This window comes from Panulirus ornatus, chromosome 18 (genome assembly GCF_036320965.1).
Source record: "Panulirus ornatus isolate Po-2019 chromosome 18, ASM3632096v1, whole genome shotgun sequence".
Lineage (NCBI taxonomy): Eukaryota > Metazoa > Arthropoda > Malacostraca > Decapoda > Palinuridae > Panulirus > Panulirus ornatus.
This window is the reverse complement of record NC_092241.1, coordinates 45874822-45882321: the sequence shown is the minus strand read 5'-3', so window position 1 is coordinate 45882321 and position 7500 is coordinate 45874822. Positions and strand designations below refer to the sequence as shown.

At 51.8% G+C, this 7500-nt stretch overlaps 1 protein-coding gene across 3 annotated transcripts in view; it reads left to right on the top strand.

Annotated features, from left to right (window-relative positions):
- The window catches only part of LOC139755051 (uncharacterized), a 502140-nt gene that overhangs the window by 233682 nt on the left and 260958 nt on the right, over positions 1-7500 (top strand). The window lies entirely within an intron of this gene.

Sequence of the window (7500 nt, the reverse complement as noted above, 5' to 3'; positions counted from 1 at the left end):
GTGTGGTGTGGTGTAATGGTGTGGTGTGTGGTGGTGTGGTGTGGTGTGGGTTAATGGTGTCGTGTGTGTGGTGGTGTAGTGGTGTGGTGTGGTGTGTGGTGGTGTGGTGTGGTGTGGTGTAATGGTGTGGTGTGTGGTGGTGTGGTATGGTGTGGTGTGTGGTGGTAGTGTGTTGTGGTGTGGTGGTAGTGTGTTGTGGCGTGGTGTGGTGTGGTGTGATGTGTGGTGGTGTGGTGTGGTGTGTGGTGGTGTGGTGTGGTGTGGTGTGTGGTGTGGTGTGGTGTGTGGTGGTGTAGTGGTGTGGTGTGTGGTGTGGTGTGCTGTGGTGTGTGGTGTGGTGGTGTGGTGTGGTGTGGTGTGGTGTGTGGTGGTGTGTGGTGTGGTGTGGTGTGGTGTAGAGGTGTGGTGTGTGGTGGTGTGTGGTGTGGTGTGTGGTGTAGTGGTGTGTGGTGTGGTGTGGTGTGGTGTGGTGTGTGATGGTATGTGGTGTGGTGTGGTGTGTGGTGTAGTGGTGTGTGGTGTGGTGTGGTGTGGTGTGGTGTGTGATGGTATGTGGTGTGGTGTGGTGTGTGGTGGTGTGGTGTGTTGTGTTGTGGTGTGGTGTGGTGTGGTGTGGTGTGGTGTGTGTGGTGTAGTGGTGTGTGGTGTGGTGTGGTGTGTGGTGGTGTGTGGTGTGGTGTAGAGGTGTGGTGTGTGGTGGTGTGGTGTGGTGTGTGGTGGTGTGTGGTGGTATGTGGTGTGTGGTGGTGTGTGGTGGTATGTGGTGTGGTGTGGTGTAGAGGTGTGGTGTGGTGGTGTGGTGTGGTGCGGCCTCAGTACCAAGTTGATGCCATTATGTGAACACATTTCAGTTATGTTGGCCGTCACTATCCTCACCCAGGCAGACTCTGGTCTTGTATCATGTTGATGGTCTCCTCTTGTGTGTGTGTGTGTGTGTGTGTGTGTGTGTGTGTGTGTGTGTGTGTGTGCCCCATGCAAGGTTGTAGGTAAACACACATTATCGTGTTCCATTTTTTCTTCTGGTTATCATCAGCAGCTGATACTGACACCACGTGCACAACCCACCTTCTCCTTCATATATATATATATATATATATATATATATATATATATATATATATATATATATATATATATATATATATATATATATGTGTGTGTGTGTGTGTGTGTGTGTGTGTGTGTGTCTGTCTGTCTGTCTGTCTGTCTGTCTGTTTCTGTGTGTGTGTGTGTGTGTGTGTGTGTGTGTGTGTGTGTGTGTGTGTTTGTAGTTTTCCCAGGTCAAAGGTCATAGCGTCGTGTCATGACCCAGGCTGCTAGGCAGAGAAAGCGTATCTAACAATAACTCAACCACAGCTCCAGTCATGTGGGTCACTACAACCCAGGAACCTAACTCAGCATGTGACCCAGGAACCTAGCTCATCATGTGACCCAGGAACCTAGCTCAGCATGTGACCCAGGAACCTAGCTCAGCATGTGACCCAGGAACCTAGCTCAGCATGTGACCCAGGAACCTAGCTCAGCATGTGACCCAGGAACCTAGCTCAGCATGTGACCCAGGAACCTAGCTCAGCATGTGGCCCAGGAACATAGCTCAGCATGTGACCCAGGAACCTAGCTCAGCATGTGGCCCAGGAACATAGCTCAGCATGTGACCCAGGAACCTAGCTCAGCATGTGACCCAGGAACATAGCTCAGCATGTGGCCCAGGAACATAGCTCAGCATGTGACCCAGGAACCTAGCTCAGCATGTGGCCCAGGAACCTAGCTCAGCATGTGACCCAGGAACCTAGCTCAGCATGTGGCCCAGGAACATAGCTCAGCATGTGACCCAGGAATCTAGCTCAGCATGTGACCAAGGAACATAGCTCAGCATGTGACCCAGGAACTTAGCTCAGCATGTGACCCAGGAACATAGCTCAGCATGTGACCCAGGAACTTAGCTCAGCATGTGACCCAGGAACCTAGCTCAGCATGTAACCCAGGAACATAGCTCAGCATGTGACCCAGGAACCTAGCTCAGCATGTGACCCAGGAACTTAGCTCAGCATGTGACCCAGGAACATAGCTCAGCATGTGACCCAGGAACTTAACTCAGCATGTGACCCAGGAACCTAGCTCAGCATGTAACCCAGGAACCTAGCTCAGCATGTGACCCAGGAGCCTAGCTCAGCATGTGACCCAGGAACCTAGCTCAGCATGTGACCCTGGAACCTAGCTCAGCATGTGACCCAGGAACATAGCTCAGCATGTGACCCAGGAACATAGCTCACCATGTGACCCAGGAACCTAGCTCATCATGTGACCCAGGAACATAGCTCAGCATGTGACCCAGGAACCTAGCTCAGCATGTGACCCAGGAACCTAGCTCAGCATGTGACCCAGGAACCTAGCTCAGCATGTGACCCAGGAACCTAGCTCAGCATGTGACCCAGGAGCCTAGCTCAGCATATGACCCAGGAACCTAGCGCAGCATGTGACTCAGGAACCTAGCTCAGCATGTGACCCAGGAACCTAGCTCAGCATGTGACCCAGGAACATAGCTCAGCATGTGACCCAGGAACCTAGCTCAGCATGTGACCCAGGAACCTAGCTCAGCATGTGACCCAGGAACCTAGCTCAGCATGTGACCCAGGAACCTAGCTCAGCATGTGGCCCAGGAACATAGCTCAGCATGTGACCCAGGAACATAGCTCAGCATGTGACCCAGGAACCTAGCTCAGCATGTGACCCAGGAACTTAGCCCAGCATGTGACCCAGGAACCTAGCTCAGCATGTGACCCAGGAACTTAACTCAGCATGTGACCCAGGAACCTAGCTCAGCATGTGACCCAGGAACCTAGCTCAGCATGTGACCCAGGAACCTAGCTCAGCATGTGACCCAGGAGCCTAGCTCAGCATGTGACCCAGGAACCTAGCTCAGCATGTGACCCAGGAACCTAGCTCAGCATGTGACCCAGGAACATAGCTCAGCATGTGACCCAGGAACCTAGCTCAGCATGTGACCCAGGAACATAGCTCAGCATGTGACCCAGGAACTTAGCTCAGCATGTGACCCAGGAACATAGCTCAGCATGTGACCCAGGAACCTAGCACAGCATGTGGCCCAGGAACATAGCTCAGCATGTGACCCAGGAACCTAGCTCAGCATGTGGCCCAGGAACATAGCTCAGCATGTGACCCAGGAACATAGCTCAGCATGTGGCCCAGGAACATAGCTCAGCATGTGACCCAGGAACACAGCTCAGCATGTGACCCAGGAACATAGCTCAGCATGTGACCCAGGAACTTAGCTCAGCATGTGACCCAGGAACACAGCTCAGCATGTGACCCAGAGACGCAGCTCAGCATGTGACCCAGAGACGTAGCTCAGCATGTGACCCAGAGTCGCAGCTCAGCATGTGACCCAGAGACGCAGCTCAGCATGTGACCCAGAGACGTAGCTCAGCATGTGACCCAGAGACGCAGCTCAGCATGCACTGTGGTGGCGGGCAGTAGGGATGACGGATGATGACCAGCGATGATCACAAAGTTTGTGTGGGTCGAGTTGGACGACCAGACCTCCTGGGAAACTGTGAAGGACGAGAGAAAACGTACCGCGGGAAAGGGGGGGGAGGAAAACGTAGTCTACATGGGACACGGACCCAGGATTGGGTGGGATGGAGGAGGACATCACACTGTGCGCTGGGACCCGACTGTTCGCTGGGACCCGACTGTTCGCTGGGATCCGACTGTTCGCTGGGACCCGACTGTTCGCTGGGATGCGACTGTTCGCTGGGACCCGACTGTTCGCTGGGATGCGAGTGTGCGCTGGGATCCGACTGTTCGCTAGGACCCGACTGTTCGCTGGGATGCGAGTGTGCGCTGGGACCCGACTGTTCGCTGGGACCCGACTGTTCGCTGGGATCTAACACGCCGGTGATGTGGGGCGGTGGGCGGGAGAAGCGAGAGATAGTACGTAGCAGAGGTGATGTGTGTGTGTTTTGCCGGCATCTTCACCTACACCAGCAGGTCGGGCGTAGCTCTCTCTCTCTCTCTCTCTCTCTCTCTCTCTCTCTCTCTCTCTCTCTCTCTCTCTCTCTCTCTCTCTCTCTCTCTCTCTCTCTGGCTGGGGGGGGGGGGGGGGGAAACTGTGGTGAACTTTAATTGACTTCCAGGAACTCCCCAGCAACTGATGGAAAAGAAGATGAGATATGGCGGAGCTTTATGTTGTTGGATTGTGTGAATAAGTTGAGGAGAGAGAGAGAGAGAGAGAGAGAGAGAGAGAGAGAGAGAGAGAGAGAGAGAGAGAGAGAGAGAGAGACTGGGGGGAGGGGAAGAAATGGGGTCGATGTGGAGGAAGGGGAAGCGTAACGAGATTATGGAGGGTCTCTCACGAAAGGAACGATTCCCGTTTTCCCTTACTCGTGTGTGTGTGTGTGTGTGTGTGTGTGCTATATATATATATATATATATATATATATATATATATATATATATATATATATATATATATATATATATTTGTTTTTGTTTTTTCATACTATTCGCCATTTCCCGCGTCAGCAAGGTAGCGTTAAGAACAGAGGACTGAGCCCCTGAGGGAACATCCTCACTTGGCCCCCTCCTCTGTTCCTTCATCAGTAAAACCAAAAACGAGAGAGGAGGATTTCCAGCCCCCCGCTCCCTTCCCTTTTAGTCGCCTCCTACGACACGCAGGGAATACGTGGGAAGTATTCTTTCTCCCCTATATATATTCCTATGAGTCCACGGGGAAAATGAAACACAGCAAGTTCCCAAGTGCACTTTCGTGTAATAATCACATCGTCAGGGGAGACACAAGAGAGAAATATAAGTCAGTTGATATACATTGAAGAGACGAAGCTAGGACGCCATATATATATATATATATATATATATATATATATATATATATATATATATATATATATGTATATATATATATATATATATATATATATATATATATATATATATATATATATATATGATACGTGTTTGCTATTGCCCGCGTCAGCGAGGTAGCGTCGTGGACAGATGACCAATGCTCCGAGGAGAAAGTCGTCCGTTGGCTCTCTCTTCTGTTCCTTGTTTAGGTAAGTAATGCAGGAGGAGAGGATCTCCATCAGCACTTCTCCCCTCCCTTCCTCGCCTCCTCTTAGTCACACACACACACACACACACACACACACACACACACACACACACACACACACACACACAACACACACACACATATATATATATATATATATATATATATATATACATAGAGAGAGAGAGAGAGAGAGAGAGAGAGAGAGAGAGAGAGAGAGAGAGAGAGAGAGAGGTTGTTAGGAACGGTGTAGAGATAAGAAAATGTGTTGTGAGAAATGAAGAGCGAGTGTAATGATGATGAGGCAGTGTATAGCCTGAGTGTATGTATGGTGAAGTGTGTGTGTGTGTGTGTGTGTGTGTGTGTGTGTGTGTGTGTGAGGTAATATGAGCAGTCAGGTATGGTGAAGTGTGTGTGTGTTGTGCTTGTGAGGTAATATGAGCAGTCAGTTATGGTGTATAATGATGGTGATGCTGTAGAGGGCCAGGTCATGGTGAAAGTGATGGCTTAGAGGGTCAGATGATGGTGAAGGTGATGATGGTGTAGAGGGTCAGGTCATGGTGAAGGTGATAGCGTAAAGGGTCAGATGATGGTGAAGGTGATGATGGTGTAGAGGGCCGAGTGATGGTGTACATAGAGAGCAAGGTGATGGTGTAGAGAGCCAGGTGATGGTGTAGAGGGCCAGGTGATGATGTAGAGAGCCAGGTGATGGTAAAAGTGATGGTGTAGAGGGTCAGGTGATGGTGTAGAGGGCCGGGTGGTGGTGTAGGTGGTGGTGTTCAGGGTCAGGTGATGGTGTAGAGGGCCGGGTGATGGTGTAGGTGGTGGTGTAGAGGGCCTGGTGATGGTGTACAGAGTCAAGTGATGGTAAAAGTGATGTGTAAAGGGCCAGGTGCTTGTGCAGAGGGTCAGGTGATGGTGCAGCTGATGTTGTAGAGGGCTGGGTGATGGTATAGAGGGCTAGGTAATGGTGTAGGGGGGCTAGGTGATGGTGTAGAGAGCCAGATGATGGTGAAGGTGATGGTGTAGAGGGCCAGGTGATGGTGAGGGGTGATAGTGTAGAGGGCCGAGTGATGGTGTAGACGGCAGGTGATGGTGTTGAAAGCCAGATAATGGTGTAGAGGGCCAGGTGATGGTGTAGGGGGCCGTGTGCTGGTGTAGAGAGCCAGGTGATGATGAAGGGGATGGTGTAGAGAGGCTGGTGATGGTAAAGGTGATGGTGTAGAGAGCCAGATGATAGTTTAGGTGATGGTGTAGAGGGCCAGGTGATGATGTAGAGGGCCGGATGATGGTGTAGAGTCAGGTGATAGTGTAGGTGATGGTGTAGAGGGCCAGGTGATGATGTAGAGGGCCGGATGATGGTGTAGAGTCAGGCGATAGTGTAGGTGATGGTGTAGAGGGCCAGGTGATGATGTAGAGGGCCAGGTGATGATGTAGAAGGCCGGATGATAGTGTAGAGAGCCAGGTGATGATGAAGGTGATGGTGTAGAACTAGCTGATGGTGTAGAGAGGCTGGTGATGGTAAAGGTGATGGTGTAGAGGGCCAGGTGATGGTGTAGAGGGCCAGGTGATGGTGTAGAGGGCCGGGTGATGGTGTAGAGGGCCAGGTGATGGTGTAGAGGGCCGGGTGATGGTGTAGAGGGCCGGTTGAGGATGTAGGTGATGGTGTAGAGGGCCGGGTGATGGTGTAGAGGGCCGGGTGATGGTGTAGAAGGCCGGTTGAGGATGTAGGTGATGGTGGAGAGGGCCAGATGATATTGTAGAGGGTCGGGTTATGGTGTAAAGGGCCGGGTGATGGTGTAGGTGATGGTGTAGAGGGCCGGGTGATGGTGTAGAGGGCCGGGTGATGGTGTAGAGGGCCGGGTGATGGTGTAGAGGGCCGGATGTTGGTGTAGTAGGGTGATGGTGTAGAGGGCCGGGTGATGGTGTAGTAGGGTGATGGTGTAGAGGGCCGGGTGATGGTGTAGTAGGGTGATGGTGTAGAGGGCCGGGTGATGGTGTAGGTGATGGTGTAGAGGGCCGGGTGATGGTGTAGGTGATGGTGTAGAGGGCCGGGTGATGGTGTAGGTGATGGTGTAGAGGGCCGGGTAATGGTGTAGTAGGGTGATGGTGTAAAGGGCTGGGTGATGGTGTAGAGGTCCGGGTGATGGTGTAGAGGTCCGGGTGATGGTGTAGAGGGCCGGGTGATGGTGTAGAGGTCCGGGTGATGGTGTAGAGAGTCAAGTAGTGAGGGAGGAGGTGGGCGGTGTGGTGGAGTAGTAAGGTTGGAGTGTGGGAGAATCTTTCCATTCCCCAACATTACCTCCCCAGACAAACCATCATTAGGACCCCGCCATTACCATCGTCATTTCCTGGTGCGTCATCAAGGTAATGATGATCATCATCATTACGAGCGGTCGTTTGGG